Source organism: Trachinotus anak, unplaced genomic scaffold, assembly GCF_046630095.1.
Source record: "Trachinotus anak isolate AG129_WGS33_773 ecotype Australia unplaced genomic scaffold, CSIRO_AGI_Tana_v1 ptg000023l, whole genome shotgun sequence".
NCBI classification, from domain to species: domain Eukaryota; kingdom Metazoa; phylum Chordata; class Actinopteri; order Carangiformes; family Carangidae; genus Trachinotus; species Trachinotus anak.
The window spans coordinates 7,177,726-7,195,000 of record NW_027273874.1 but is presented as its reverse complement, the minus strand read 5'-3'; the positions used below and the strand labels follow the sequence as shown (position 1 = coordinate 7,195,000).

Below are 17,275 nucleotides of genomic sequence, written 5' to 3'. Positions count from 1 at the left end.
AAGAGTGAATCAGACACTGAGATAGAGGAAAAACTTCTGCACTATTGGCAAAATAATCTCAGCACAAGGTCCATTCAGTAGCTGTTCCAGAGCTTTCAGTCACATAACTAAGTCTTCCTCAGGAGATGCAGTTTGTCGGCTGTATGGAATTGTAGATATTCAAAATGTCAATTTTTCATCCATATTGATTTAAAAGCTTTGATTGAAAGATTATTCTTGACCTGAAAACAACAGTTAAAAGCTCAGATCATTTAAGAATATCACACTTTTCTGCCCGTGTTAAAGTGCACGATACCTGTAATCTTCTCTGTGGTGCAGTGTTTGTGCAAGAGTGGACAAAAACCTCCAAACCTAAACACATTAGAAACTCAAGAGCAAAATTAATTTGAATGTAAAAAAAAAAAGAGCAAAAACCACAAAAAAGAAAAGAAAAAAAAAAGAAATCAGTGCATTTATGTCCTCTGTCAGTTTTAGTTTGGTCTTTCACGAGCTATAGATGTTGTAAATGCACATGAAAATACACAGACAAAAACACAAATTACAAACCTAAAAAAATGCTAAAATTAAATAAAAATGCCGACATAAAAAAAATTACAAAACATAAAATTAAGAATTAAGAATAACGCATCAACTATTTTTTTTTAAATGCAGGAAAATGCATTAACGAAGTTTGAAAAGCACAAACATGACTGAAACATGCAGTTTAACAGCAAACACCTCCGCAAACACACAGTGACCCGTGGATTAGTGTATAGAACAGACTGTATGTAATGTAATGTATGTAAATCCTCCAGAAAAACAGCCTTTATGCACAACCAGCACACAGAGGAGCCTGTTTTTCAAAACAAGAGCCCTAGATTATGCAAAGGACGACTTAAACCCTACAGAGGAGGGTACACATCCTGTTCAGCCTGCGAGAGTATAAACTCTTATTTATAAAGTTCATTTACAGGTAAGAGTTAGTGCCTGTGCTGCTCCTCAGAGACTGCGACCCACCGGGCCTCGCGCCATCCCAGTGATTTCGAGTGGGTTCCTTTGCCTGGTGTTCACCTGCCGACGACACCCAGCTGTTCTGCCCAGACAGCTTTTCAAAGCTGTTGAGTCAGAGCTACATAAAAATTCACTTTAGGTGAGGTGGTGGGAGTGTCAGCACCATGGAGAGCGTCGCCGCGCTGCAGATAGACAGAACCCAGCTGTTTATATCTGAGACTCTTCACCCTGTTTCCTCTGCAGCTCCTCTGTCGCGGCACCGACCGGCTGAACTCACAGCGGTTTCACCTCAACTGCAGCTTTGTTTTAGCTCACACATAATATTTTAACACATTTTGTGACATACAGTAGCATCTTTGTCGCCCGGCAGCCAACGTTCCTCAATCTGGCACCGTGTCTGAAAAAACAACGCAGGTTTTTCTCATCAGCCCTCGGTCACAGTGCAGAATGTCATCCGTGATTTTCTTCTTCAGGTTGTGTTGTGTTATATCACTAATAGCCAAGAAATTCTTTACTGTGATTACGGGTACAATAGTGATGTAACGGCCCCTGTTGGCAGCAGTAAAGAAACAATAATCACAGAGACAAATGTACCTGAAATATCAAAAGGCTTTTTGGACACATGCATGTGAACTGAAGGGACTGAGTTCTTTAAAGGAGCCGTGTTAGAAGTTTCTTTCCTCAAAGTCAAACTAAACAAGATGATCCTGAACCCACATCTGGAAACAACCAGTTTAACTTTTGTCATAAAGTTTCCTGTTTTCTTTCATTTTCACCACCTCTCATTTACCTGATTGAGTTCACCTGGTGACCATGAGGTTATTTAAAGAGTTCTCTCACATGCATCCATCCATTACTTTACACTATCAGTCTCTGAGAACTTTACTTTTTCCTTTCTCTAAAAAAGAAATGCGACTACTTTGATTTATTGTCTTAGTTTAATATATGTATGACTTGTGGCCCTTCCAGGCCTCCATATTCTCTCATTAACACTGAGAGATCTGGACAAACAACACAATGTGTTTCTTAATCAGTTCGTCAGATCAGCCATGTGCCAAGAAGTGAAGAGTTTTATAAACTTGAGGAAGGAATGCTGATGATGAGGTTGAAAGCAGCTCTGATTCGAAGCTGATTCACAACCTGCAGCTCTGATTGAACAGATCATGATGAGGTAATGACCGTTTGAGTTCAGCAGAGGTTCAGACACAAATACACTCAGAAGTTAGAGCGCTGCCTTCCTGACAGTCGTCCTCTGGATCTGTAGGCGACCTCATCCACTCCATTACAGCTCACAGCGTCTTGTGTAATGTGTCAGACTCGCAGCGTTTCCATCCCAGGTCCGGGACGGAGAGATTTGGCTGCACTTAGGCCGTTAACGTCTTTATGTGTGTGGGTTAGATAATTACCGCTTTCGTGAGGCTGCAGTGCAAAGTGTGTGTGTGTGTGTGTTTCTTTGTATAAGCAGAGACGCCTTATCTTTACATTCCTCAGCTATGTCCGTTTAAGCTTTTAACACAACCTAAACACACACACACACACTCCCATACCTCAGTTAGCCTGAGTGGAGACTGTGTGGATGTGTGTGACAGTCAGCGGGGGAAAAGAAAAGAGTGGCCCAGAGTGTGTGTGTGTGTGTGTACAATGATGTGTGTGAGTTTTGCTAGCAGACATATTTTCAATTTCCTCTGACCCTGCAATGACCTTTCACAGCCGAGGTGTTTAGCTTAGGCTTTAGGGAGCTTAGTGGGACACAGGAAGTGAACGCACACACACGCTCACACACACTCACACACACTCACACGGGAGAGGGGAAAAGGAGATTGAGGGAAAGAGAGTGTGAGAGGAAAGTTTGGTTTTATTCTGTCATAAAACAACATAATGCACATAACAACAAAAACAAGGTTTATGTTTGTAACAAAGTGGCACATAAAAGTGATCTTTGCACACCTGTGTGGTCTGCAGACAGGTGTGAGGGAGAATAAATGATGAGTCATGAACCTGCTTCCAATCAGGAGAAGAGAAATAATCATTTTTCAGGCCTGTCAGGTTTTTGAAAACAATATTGTCTACTTTATTTTTGTTAACAACGTTTCAGGTGTTCAGGTTGCTATGCACCTGTCACAGACTCAGGTGTGCTGTTGTTCAGGTGAACTGCCAGTAAAACACAACATGAATATTTAAAGATAGTAATCTGTGGCCAAGAACAAGATAGAATCAATAACAGATCAATAAAACAACAAGCAACACAAGTAAGAAGGTCAGCTCCCACTGTGATGTGTGAAACATCAGTGCACAGAGCAGTGATGCTACAAAACATTATAATATAACCAACAACAACAAAAACAACGTTTCTGCAATAACATTTAAGAATTATGAACAACAAACTCCTGCACATCACGTTTGCACAAACTATTATCTTGTGCACACAAAGTAATAGAATGTGTGCACAGGATAAAAATAAATATTTATAATCTTCTATAATCTAGAAAATGTTCTAGATAAACACTAATTCAGACTCTGGCTCTCGTCCGTGAGAAAGTTGCATCTGTTTATAGTAGAACTTGTAATTCTAGGTCTTCATTTAAGACACGATACAAACAAACACATTTATATAAAGACAAAATAAGAAATTGAATAAATGGCATGAAACACAAGATGAGATGCATAAAAAGTTGTCTCGAGCGATGACAAGAGTCAAAACAAGACTCACAGTCTAAAAAATGACCTCATTACCTCACACATGCATTAGCGGCACCCTAGTGACCCACCAAACTGGGTGATATTACAGTGATGACATCATCAGTGACTGCCGTCTGAGTCACTTCCACACACACACACACACACACACACGGCTCACAGACTTACTGTAAGATTTACATGAGCGTACTGATTTACAGGCAGTGCAGTTAGGCCGATGACCTCTGAGGATTAATTAACACCCAAAAACAAACCTGCTGTTCACGTCATCAGCCTGTCGTCTGCTGTTGCTTTGGGGTTTTTTTTTTGCTGCCTCAAAAACAAAATCAGGGGGAGGGAGTTTACCAAAAGTCATAGCCGGTGCGATCAGTCGTTGCCGAAGGGTTGCTATTATCTATGAGGAGCGAGCCAGTTACAAATTAGGGCAGATTTGGGCAGTGTTTGGCCTGCAGCCGTGGTAGTTTGGTGGGTGTGCTGCCAAAATATGTTGGATAACTTTTTAACCTCAACAACTAAGACGGAGCCGTGGTGGAGGAAGTTTTCAGATCCTTTACTAAAAGGGGCCACCACCAGTTCAACACATCAGAATCTGTTTACAGGTCACGGAGAGGACTACTGCTTAGGTAAAAATAAAGTTGTTTAAAGCACTTTCAGGCTCCAGCAGCAGCTGCGTGACGGCTGACATGTTGCCTCAGCTGTGTTTGAAACTGAAATAAAATCTAGGGGTGTGGAGTAAGAAAAAAGTGAGCTAACAAGACTTCTGCAGCCCGCTCCTCATCTCTGCTTGAGATCTCAGACCAGACTGTCAGCACCTGAGCTGCATTATGGGTAATGTAGGCACTTTGTTTTGACAAAGAAGAAGAATGCATCGATTTTGACCCTTTTATTTTTAACCGTTGTCAGTTTGACGCAGTTATAGAAGTGCAGTATTAAACTGCTGCAGCAAATAACACCACAGTGTGAAACTGCTCTGTTACAAGTGAAATTCCTGCACTGAAAATTTCTCTTATGTAAATTTATTATCAGAAAACTGCACTTAATCATGTATGTGAGGGTGGCTGCAGTGCAGATGTGAAGTGCAGTAAGTGTAGTTGAGTAAGAAGTATAGTTGCCTCTAAAATTTAATGGATTAAAAGTATCAAGTTGTGTAAAATGGAAATACCCAAGTATTACTAACTCCAAATTCCAATTACAGTACTTAAGAAGTTGTACTTATTTAACTTCCAGGACACATTGGTGCAAATTTATTTTTCTGCTTTCAACTTTTGTTTTCTGTGTCACACAAAAGACAAAAATACACTTTTGAACAATTGTAAAGGTCTAAAAAAATGTGAAACTAGAAGGGCATCCAGAGAGCGCCACGTGTCAAACAACATGCACCAGACTTCAGAGAAAAAAAGTCAAATTCATAGTAAACAATGTGGATAAGAACCATAATTTAGTGGGTTCGTCTGTGGTCCAGGCTCCATCTCTACACCAAATTCAGCGCTAATTGGTTCAGTACTTTTTGCGTAATTCTGCTGACAAACAAACAGACGCAGGGAAAACAAAACCCTTTTGGCAGAGGTAATAATGTCACGTTAGGCTAACAAAAACCTTTTCTTTCCCCTCCGTCTTACCTTTCAATGGTTTTCCCAGGTACCTATCTGTTCTTGTGATGACCCATTATAATGATAGTTTTCTGTTCAATGATTCTGAAATAAACATCAATAAAATATGTGTTTGATATTGTTTTAATCTGTATTTTTCATATGTAAAACCACCTAAAGAGGGCGCTGAGGGGGGAAATCACTCACTTTGACTATGATGAAGTGAACTTCAGGTTTGAAGAGGTTAAAGAGGCAGAATAAACGTTGATTTGGACTTCCTTCACAGAATGGTAGGGTTTGGACGCTCACTGTGGAAAAAGACGATCATCAGAAGGCTTTTATTATATTAATTTGAAATGGGTTAGTTGACCTTTTGCTATGTAATCACAAGCCGTACCAATTAGCTTTGCACATTTTACCCTCATTTATGCTCTTAGGTAACCTCCATTAACCAAATAAAGGCTGTGTGGAGCACAGCTGGCCAGCTGCAGACCTATGCTAATGAACAAGCAAGGGAAGGAGCTGGCAGAGCTCAGGAGGACGACAGGGAAACAACAGGAAAGCCACCGAGGAGAATGAACACACAGAAACAGAAACATTAACTGTTTGAACTCAAAGCCACTCAGTAGTTACAGATGTGGCTAATGGTTCATTTTACTGCGTAGACGGAGGTTTGACACGAGGTCCTCTTTGCTTTGGATCACCATATGAGCATGGACTCAAACAAATGAACCATACTACTAATTAGCTATATCCTCTTGTGCTGTTCTCAGTGTTAATAAACACTCGAGTATCAGATTAATGAAGGCTGTAGCTGTTTTTGTGCCTTTGGTGGTGGATCCAAACCTAAGAGCTCAGAAGACGTCAATATTCTGCTTTTTATTAAAGACAATAATCTTCATGGCAAACAAATTTGGAAATGTTTTCTTCACGGGAGAAGTGTTCGATCCTCTTATTATCGTATGTTTTAGATTAAAGACGCGTCCGTTTTAAAAAACTAAAACCGAAACTGAGCAGAAAAGATATTTAGCAAGAAGAAGAGAACTATCTGTGCTGGGTTTGATGCCCACAGGATCCGAGGTCAGTGACTAACTGTGGTCAAACAGTCCAGGATTTCATGCAGATTCCTTGAACTAATTAAATACAAAGTGGCTGCCCCCCCCCAGCCGCCTTCATCCTCGCCAAATTTTCTGGATCGGGGCTTGTGGGAAGACTTCTGGGTAAAACAAGGATGTGGGTTTTTTTTATGCTGCTCCTCAAGGCTGGTGTGCGACAACTTAATTAGAGCTTCATTTGATCAGAGCTGCGCGTTTCCAGCCGAGGAGGCGGCTCGCTTCATGTTTTTTTAGAAAAAAGCTGCTTTTGTGGGCCGCGAGGTTTGAACCCTCAGTCTTGCCTGAGGGAAGTAAGTGAGTGATGCCCTTTCTCTCAAACACATGGATGGGAGTACTGAACGCCTGGGGCCCGAGATGTCAGGGGGCCCCTGGGCCAGACCATCTGTGTGGAGTGACTGTTAATGTTTCATGGTTGAAAATCATAGAGCTCAGTTAAAAGACAAAAAAATGTTGAACAACTACAAATGGATGCAAAACTACTTCAAAGAGAAGCAAAACAACTACAAAGAGACTCAAAACAACAAGAGACAGACACAAAATGACAGACGCAAAATGACAAAAAAAGAGACGCAAAACAACTAGAACGTCACTTGTAGTCTTTTGTTTTTCCTAATTTCCTAAATGAATAAATATTACACCTTAATGTATCAGTTCAGCTTAAACATGGAGCCTCAATATCTTGATTTCAACCAGAGAAACATAGACTGTGCACACAACCTTCATCACAGGACAAATAGTGTTTAAAGTTATTGTTTTCATTTTAATGTGTATTGTGTTTTCTTTCTTCTTAAGTCTGAGAAGAAGCTCAGGAAACCCTGTCTGGTTTTATGAGTATATCATTTATTTCCAGTAAAAACACTAATACAGTTCTGCATAAGAAGATGCACCACATGCTACTTCAGTATTTTGAACCAGTAAGACTCACCAGATCTGTAATAAATGGCTAGTATCTCATTGAGAACATGATGAATGTGTCTTTGTTCCCAAATGACTCAACGAAGCTGAAAAATGAGCTTGATTTAGCTGAAGTGAGTAAAGCTGCGTCGCCCCAGCTCGTAATAACCTTCTGCCGAAACACTTTGTGATTAAAGATGATAAAACAAGGATTTTGATTAACCTCTGACTAACTGGAGGCAGAAAAAAACACATCTAATGAGCGAACTGATATTTATGAGAAGCCACTGGATCCATTTGTTGTGAGTCATTGAATCGACATTTTAATGTTCCTCTGCTCAGAAGAGCGTTTGACTCTTTGGCTGTGAAACGCTCTGCAGGGAGCCATTATGCTACTGCTGCGGACAGAGAATGGTTTAGATTAAGAGAATATCTCTGTGAGTGAGACAGACGCGCTTTAATCCGCCCTCGTCAGCAGTGGCGGCGACTTACGATGACACAACAGAACTGAGGGATGAACACTGACGCTGCTTCACTGTGACAAATAAAGGCTCAGATGAAGAAGAAGCAGGATGAAAATAATGTGAGAGATGACAAGAAGAAATGAGGCGTGGAGGGGAAAATGTGACAACCATGACACAGTAAAAGAGCATGATCTGATGTTTGAGCGGAAAATAAGAGGGAGGCTGATTTCTCTCCGACTTCATCCGTCTTCCAAAACATTTATTTTCTTCTTAACTCATCTTTTTTGGTTTCTTTCTTTCTTTCTTTCTTTCTTTCCTCTTTTTTGCTCATCTATCTTTCTAGTATTTGGTTTTTATATTGTTTTGCTTCACTCTAATCACCACTGAGCTCAGCTAGCTGCGTCCTCCTCTCACATTCTTCAACATCTTCAGGCAGTTTGAACAACACTATCAGAGAAACCATCACACCTGCGAGGTGAGCGTTTCTCTAGGTTAAGACCAGGCTCTCACCAGGCAAAGATCCGATGAAGATCCGGTGTACGCAGTGCTCTTTAAGTTTAGGAGTTTTGGAGGAAGGTTGGAGTTTTTTGTTGCTTTTTTGTCTTTGAAGAGGCAAATTTTTGTTTGATTTCATCACTGACCGCCAGCTCAACACGCTAATACAGCACTTTGACTGTGCTGTCTCCTCTTGCTTCCAGTTTGCAGCTTTTCAGTCCAGCATCTAATGGCAACATAAATACAAATAATCCAACCTGGGACTTAAAGTTTTACCCGACCCAACATGACAGTTCACTGGTTCATTCTTAGTCCATGTTCTCCATCTGTGTTTTGCAGCAGGAACCTGGAGGCTGAGTCCTTTTTGATCACCTTGGTTGGAAGCTGCTCACAACCTTTTTTTAATTTTATTTTTTGTTGTCTTGATCCTTGAGTTGTGGACTCATTCTGTGATCTGTCACTGATTGGACCTGATGATATGAGTTACGCTCACACACAGTTATTTTTGTTAAGGTCAGGGGAAAGTGTGGGTCATGGTTATGAATGGCCAACATTACCACATCATGCAAATAACCAACACGTGTTTTCTTGCAATACGTATGAATTTGTCATAAAAGTACTTTTGTGTCTTATATTCTGCCTCTTCCTCTGATGGATGGTGTGGATTAGTGTCTGACAGAGCGTCTGACCGCAGACTGGCATCTGACCAGGCAGCAGCGAGCAGCTCGTAACCCCGCCGCTCCACGCCAACACCTCTGTTAAAACGTCTGCGTGCCCTCAGGGCGTCAGTTCTCCTGCTGACAGTCGCACTGCTCGGTGCCAACAAGGCGATACACACATCCCAAAACTATTAGTCTACACTGTGCGGGGGGCACAACAACCTAGTTCCCACAAACGTCATGAGTTACACACATGCATAACACACACACTGACACACACACTGATGTTAATCAGAGTTTATAGGTAACACATGTAGCACCAGTTTCCCATGATGACACACCAGCTAGAAAACACAGTTCATTAGGTCAACGCGGTGTGTTTATGTGTGTCAAATAGTGTGTATGCTGTCAGGTGAGTTCATGATAATGTGTGTGTGAGTGTGTTCAGTGGTTCATTAGTGCGTGGTATGAGTGTGTGTTTGGCTGAAACCAAGTTTCATGAGTGTTTTGGCTTCGACAGTAATTCTGTTGTACACAGGTGAAGAGTAAAGACATCTGGGCTCAATGACTCAGTGTGTGTGTGTGTGTGTGTGTGTGTGTGTGTGTGTGTGTGTGTGCGCGAGCTACTTTTACTCATCTTGTAATGTTTATGTGTCGTTCTCTTTCTGTTTCATCATCACAGGGGGAAAAGTTCAGTCTCATAACTCGGTTTCTTTAAAAAGTAGTTTTGGTCATTGTAACAGGAAACACAAGAGGAAGCACACGTCAAACTTAAAAATCCCACACAGTCTAAAGGTAGATGTCCATGTTTTTTGATTATAAAGCAGGTCTAGGTTCTATATTAATACTGTGAAAGTATCAAAGCCTCAGTCCACAGAGAAATGCACACAGCCTGTATTCAGAAACTGAGCCTTAAAACCAGCCGTCAGGACTTCTGGAACTTTGTGATGTCACAACAAAACAGTGTCCAAGCCCCGCCCACCTGGACTCACCATCCAACCTTGCAGGATTCGGTTTCTCTGAGTGTTTAAGTGAAATCTGCTATATTTTTATTTGATCACTCAGAAAACAGTCAGAAGAGAGTCTCTGAGTCTTCTGATTGGCTCACTGACCTGAAATAGAGGAGATGTAAAACCACACTGAGATGGTTTTTGGTTCTTAAAGCCACAAATATGTCTTCTGACCTTTAAGATGAAATATTTTATGTCTCTCTTTCTAAAAATTGCTCACAACAGAAAACACACAATTGGCTTTTGAAACATTTTTGTAACAGTTCTGCTGGTCGACTTTCTCTTTACAGACATCTGAGGCGAACATTTATCTTTAGTGGGAAGAAACCAGCCGGGAGAAAACCACAGGACTGTGACCTCAGATCACTGCGAGAGAGAGAAATCACATCAACTGTCACATCTGAAAGCTGCAGGTAATTAATTGGACAGCGAGATGACACAGTGTTCTACAGCCGCCGGGCAATAGCATTTACATATGAGCTACAGCCATGTGTCTATATTAAGAGAGGGAGCCACCAACTTTTTTTAACCTAGAACCTTTAACAATGTGGTTTTTAGTGCATCTCAGTGTAACATCAAGCAGCTAACAGGTTCAGGGAAAGAGACTAAGTTTGCTCAAATACTCTTATAGTCATAATAATAATATGATAAAAAACTTTATTTGTGCAGCACTTTTCATACAAGAAATGCAGCACAAAGTGCTTAACAACAAAGAAATTACATGCACCATGCACGTCATAAAATGAACATTAATTAAAAACATTAATGTAAAATAAAATTCTTTAAAACAAAGACTTAGAACAGCATTTAAAAGAGGTGATCCAGTGCAGAATTTCAGAGCTAGAAAAGAAGTTTTCTTTTAAAAAAGTGGCTTCAGCACTTTGTTATTCATATTAAATCCACTTTATCATGGATATAATATGTGTTGTGTGGACCACGGGAAGAGCAAACTTCTGCTGGGATGAAATCCTCCAGTGAGGATCCAGATGAATGAGATGACAAGAGGTCACCTGTCAGCACCTGAAACGACTTCAGCCCAAACTGTCAAACGTAAACAGGAACCTACAACTAGTTTTAAAACTACGAGACAAAAACAGAAACACTCCTTTGACCTTTCACCGCCTGTGGGACCCGAACTCTGTCACTGATGCTCCCACAGGGTCATAAATAATCAAAATGCTCTGAGCTGCTACAGTCTAATGGATTTTAATTCCTCTAATGTTTCCCTAACATGACATGTGTGTCTAAACACAGCTGACGATACAAAGACGCACAATGTTCTTCACTTACCACAACCTGACTTTAATAATAAAATATATCAAATTAGCGATAAACACAGTTTGTCTGTGTTTGCTAATGCTGCTCATTTCCCAGAAGTCATAATGATAATCAGTTAGTCAGTTTCCCAGCTGGATAACTCTCTCTCTCTCTCTCGCTCTCGTTCGCCCTTATGCTCACACACACACACACACACACACACGTTTCCGAAAATTTCCCCAGAGAGGTCTGTATCGAATCAGATCTAAAACGGCAATTACAGTAATGCCGCCCGACAACTTTAATGTTTTTGTATTCACTTTGAATACCAGGGGGGAAAATCCAGCAAACACACACACACACACACACACACACCATAACAATCCCCAACACACTCAAGGCTATCGGGTCTCTGCTAAGCCTTAATAATGGGCTCCATTATAATTCAGTTTTCTTCATATGTGGTCAGGAACAAAAAAAAAAAAAAAAGGAATGAACAACTGGCAGTGCTTCACACACACACACACACACACACACACACACACACACACACACACACACACACACACACACACACACAGTAGTCGTCTCCCAGTAGGAGAAAGAATTTGCTGGTCAGGCCGCAGCTATTTTTGGGGAATATTAGTAAAACTCACTGTGGATAAAGAAAAAGAAAAAAGATGAAGAGATAGGAGATGAGAGAGAGGAGGGAAAGAAGGGATGAGGAGTTTCAGGGGACCAGACCACAGGCATCCAGAGAGAGACGGGGAGATGAATAATGTGGTCGTCCTGAAGCTCAGAGGACATTTCCAGTTTAAAATCAAGTTACTTTAACAAATATTCTGCTGTGTCGTGTGCTGCTGGGAATAAAAAAAAAAGAAACTCCAGCTTCCAGGACGGGAAACTGAGATCCCCTGATGATATTCCAGGACTGTTAGTGTAAATTTAGAAAACAAAACAAGAAGCATAAGTCTGAATCTGTACATAATTGGAGCTTTGGGTTCATGTGCTCAGGACTCCAGTCACAGTGATGTCTTTTTCTGTCCGGCGTTTCTTCTGGCTCAGTGTATGTCCTGGTTCCACGGCCTGAGTCTGGCCCATATCATGTCAGATGCTACTTCCACATCTGGACCAATTCTCGTGCACATACAGAAAATCCTCCAGCTGTTAGCCGACACCAGAGGATAACTAGAGTCTATCCAGATGTGGAGGCATATGGGCCGGACTCGAGTTTTCTGGAGAAAAAATTAAATTGTGTGTTTATCTGCGCTAACGCAAGCACAGCTAACTATCTTAACACTAGCAATAGTAGCAGAGCATTATTTTTCAAAGACAATTAGCATATATAAGCTAACTACAATATTTTTGAGGTTACAGTTCACATTAGAGACATAATTGTTCAGGAGAGGACTAGCCAAGATGCTAGTACGTCAGACTAACTTTAGCATAGCTTAGCCAAACTCTTGAGCTAGCTCTCATTCTCAAACTCTTTTCTGTTGTAAAAATGAAGGTTTCCTAAGATTAAATAACATTTGACATCCCTGCCCTCTAACCAGCTCTACACTTGTTTCCATGTGTTCTTCATGTGTCTTGGACTGGTGAAAATACTAACTTTTTTTAGACAATTCAGTCTTTTAGCGCTGTATAATGTCTTCAGAAATCATTGTGTCTTGATTTAAAATTAATAAGATGGAAAGATTATAAAAAGAGCTGATGTTTTCCAGTGACTGTCCTCCTGAAAAGTGAAGGAAGAGGAAGATGGAGAGACATGAGGAAAGAATAGAATTGAAAAAAAAAGAGGATTAAAATACATTTGTCCTTATCTGAAAAAAAAAAAACTGCAGTGACGAAGGAGATGAAGTGAAAGTTACACACACACACACACACACACACACACAGAGTTGGTGTTTCTGTAACCTTTGACCCCTCTGCCTCATCAATAACCGGGAGGTGAGGAGAAGTGTGTGCGCTGTCTCATCCGTCTTAATTAGACTCCCTGTGTGTCTGTGTGTGTGTGTGTGTGTGTGTGTGTGTGTGTGTGTGTGTGTGTGTGTGTGTGTGTGTGTGTGTGTGTGTGTGTGTGTGTGTGTGTCGGGTGTAGCAGCATTTAGTGGATAAACACATGCAGGAATCATTCATCTAAAGAAACAGCTCAGGCATAAAAAACAAAAATTAAGCTTTTATTTTGAAAAAAGCATGTAACAGATGTTTCGGTTAGTTTTGTGGTTCTTGGGCCTTTTGAAAACTCCCGGGAAGTCAAAGTTAAAGCAGCCATAAAGTTTTATTCTCCCTCCATATCTTTTTTATCGTCCACCATCTGTCTCTGTCTGTGCAGGAAGTAAAGTTCACGCTCTGATGTCTCATATCTGACTGATTATTTAACGTGTTATCTCACACAGGAGCCAGACGATATGCAAAGACCCAAACCAGGAAGTGACGGTGGTATTCAAAGCTCCGTCGCCATGTGCAGGTACAGACAACAAAACACTCCCCGCACTCTCTCTCTCTCTCTCTCTCTTTATCTTAATCGCACACGTTTTCCCTAAACCATCATTAATACTTTATAAATAGCACAAACATCTGGCCTCACTCAGGTAGTGGATTACAATCCTGCAACATCTGCATCTGCTGTGTGGCTCCTTTTACTTTGGCAGACCAGCTTCCTGTGAACCAGTGCAACACTACACCAGCTTCCTTCCTCTCCTCTCTCACCTGCCGTAGCTTCCCTCAGCTACCTGCTTGCAGCTGATTCGTGTTTGCAGGAAGTTGTTCTAGTATCTCACACAGCAACTTCCTGTTTCTATATTCAGCTGTTTGTCTCTTCCTTGTCTGACCAGAACACACTATCAAACCTGAGCATCACACACACACACACACACACACACACACACACACACACACACACACACACACACACACACAAAGTGATGTGAAGTAACCAAAGATGAACTGATCTCCAGCAGTATCACAGTTACAATCAGCTGACAGTGAAAAACAAACAGGAGCTGGCAGTTATCTGGATGCACACACTGTTGCTCCGCTGCACATGAAAGAGATAAAATGTGATGTCGTTCTTCCTCCAGCTTCCTTCCTCTCCTCTCTCGCCTGCCTTCACCTGCTGGCAGCTGATTCGCGTTTGCAGGAAGTTGTTCTAGTGTGTTACACAGCAACTTCCTGTTTCTATATTTAGGTGGTTGTCTCATCCTTGTCTGTTAGAACACACTATCAAACCTGAGTATTGAATTTAAAAAAGGCATAAAGATGAACAGATAGTTTTTGTAGCGGTGAGGAGTGTGTGTGATAGTGGATGAGATACTGTGTGTGCGTGTGTGTGTGTGTGTGTTTTTGAGTGTGTGGTCCTTCATGCTGCACCACACTGACTTTGATGACCTCTCATGACCCCAGAATGACCTTGGATGGACACACACACACACATATATAATAATAATAATAATAAATTTTATTTGTGCTTTTCATGCCACTGAAAGAAACTACATGAGTTTAAAATGAACAAAATAAACGATACAAGAAAACATGACACACAAATTTAATCATTAATCACACATTAAAAGCAGTTAATCTCAATTCATATATATAATTAAAAAATTAAATATATATATATATAAAACAGTCCGACACTTTACACCAGATTTCCTTCTGATTTTGTCAAGCAGTTTTTTCCTGACAACCATTTGGACCAATGATGGAGGTAATGAGCTAATTTATCGTTTATTTCTGGACTCTTTTACAAAGATCCTGCTCTAGTAGCAGCTCTGAGTGGATGTTAAACACAGAGCCACAAATCTAATCTATATACAGCCGCTCGCTCCAGGCTCTCGATGTGTTTGGCTTTTCTTAAAAAGACAGACGACAGCAGAGGAAACGTGAAGATTGTTTTATTGGGGTCTGGATGCTCTTGTGTGCGTTTGAAAGAGAGATCTGCTTCTTCTCACACTTGCCAGACCACATGAATGTGAGACACACCACTGTCAGAGGAGCAATCATCAGATAACACACACACACACACACACTGTACTGTAACACATCTTGTAATACTCAAAGTGTGTTTGCCTTGAAATGATTGAACAAATGTGTTCATTTACAGACTTTAATCCTTAATACACACACACACACACACACACACACACACACACACACACAGTGTAGAAAGTATGAAAGTGAGAGGAGACCTTGAACTTTCTCATCACTGCTGCTAAACCTGCTTTTATTTCCCTGCAGTTTTTCCTTCTCTTCATTTTCACAGCTGATAATTCTTTCAGTTCATCACATGTAAAACTACAAATGTTAAGACAAAACAGTTTTAAAGAGACTTTTCTACATTTCCTTTAAATGTGAGGACTTTTTTACCAACTAATGAACAGTTTAGACGACAGTGAGTCGTAGTGTCTTTCAGAAAACTTTTGTTCTCTTGCTTCCTCAATTTTTAAATTTTTTTTTCTGTCATTCTCAGAAATTAACGTTTAACCTGCTTCACTTTCAGATGAAAATGTGATGTAAAGATTTTAAATAGTGACACAGTTGTACATAAAGATGCTCATTTTACAACATCAAAGTTCTACATTTTCTTTCTTTCTTTCCTCGAGTCCTCTGAGGAGATAAATATTATTAACTTATTGACATATTAACTGAAGATAAAGCTCTACATCATGTATATAATCACTGTTAAATCTAAAATTTACACCTGGATTATTTGGCGCTGACGTTTTATCACAGTTTAACATGAACAGTTTCTTCTTCACACATCCGGCAGCGACTCTTCATCAGGAGTCATGTTTCTCTCTTACGTTATCTTTAAATAGATTTTCAGAACAACTTTACAAAGTGAATTGAAACCAGATATAATTAAACACTTAAAGACAGAAAAACACACGGTGCAGTTCCACAGAACAGAGGAGGAACAATTAGTGATGGCTCAAAAAAAAAAAATCCCCCGTTTCTATTGTTTGCGTTTTTTGTATATTTGCATTTTTTGAAATTACCAGGCTTTAACCCTCTGATCTGCTGTATCTGCTCAGCTGACTGTGGCGCTTGACGACCAGATCGTGACCGCTGTGTTGTCATCACAACAAAATGAGGAACCAAAATCTGTAGAGTCAGCTCCTCCTTAGAGGTGATAAGGTGACTACTGACGAACTCATCACTGACTCCGAGAAATCTGCAGCTTCTTCTTTTTTCCATCGCACAGGGAGGGAAGGAAGGACGCTTTATAGAAATTCAGCTTAATCAGTGTCTGTGGATGTTTCAAGAAAATGTTTCAAACTGGAGGAGAGAGTTCAGAAAGTTCAGTGAAAAGAAAACGGAAAGAGAGAGGGAGTTTTTTTGTGAGGCATCCCAAGCTCTGAGCGCTCCACCGCTCCTCTATAGACTGCTGGGAACACACACACACACACACACACACACACACACACAGTCGGCAGAGGAAACCTGAGGCATGCAGAGAGTTTGTGTAGCTTTGGATTTGCCTCGCTGCCCTCCACTGAACAGGCATACACACACACACACACACACACACACAAAAAAACACACCTCCCACCTGCAGCGCCAACACACACACAAACTCCTCGTTAATCACAGCAGCCGCCCATGCTGTCTGAGAGGTCAAAGGTCACTGCGATGAGAGTCAGGCAGTGTGAGCGGGACAGAGACACAGAGAGAGAGATGGTGTTGGGAATAAAATCTAATAAAATCTAATGTCTCTTCCTGTTTTACGTCTGTTGTGATGATGTCATCATCTGTCGTGTCTCTGCAGGCGGTGACGTCAGGAAGTGAAGTCTCTGACGCTCCAACTGCTTCAGGTAAGAACTTTACCCAGGTACAATTTGATGCAGTTTCATACCTTCACTTACATTTCAGAGGCAGCTTTTGTATATTTAACTCTAAAGTATCTTATAGACTCAGATTTTGTATATACAGTAGGCCTATATAATATATATTAATGCATGTACATTAATACATGTTGATGCACAATAACCCAGTATTATAATACACAAGACAGCATCGGTGTTATATGATTATATATAATTAATACTTTTACTTTTGATACTTAAAACTTTTTTCAAAGAAGCATTTTTTTAAATTCAAAAT

The 17,275-nt window shown here is 40.6% G+C and overlaps 1 long non-coding RNA gene across 1 annotated transcript in view; it reads left to right on the top strand.

Moving 5' to 3' along the window:
• The window catches only part of LOC139607232 (uncharacterized), a 144,850-nt gene that overhangs the window by 123,138 nt on the left and 4,437 nt on the right, over positions 1 to 17,275 (top strand). The window contains exons 5-7 of the long non-coding RNA XR_011684811.1: positions 10,204 to 10,326; positions 13,570 to 13,640; positions 16,941 to 16,986. This is a non-coding gene — a long non-coding RNA (uncharacterized lncRNA). The remainder of the gene's footprint in view (positions 1 to 10,203; positions 10,327 to 13,569; positions 13,641 to 16,940; positions 16,987 to 17,275) is intronic.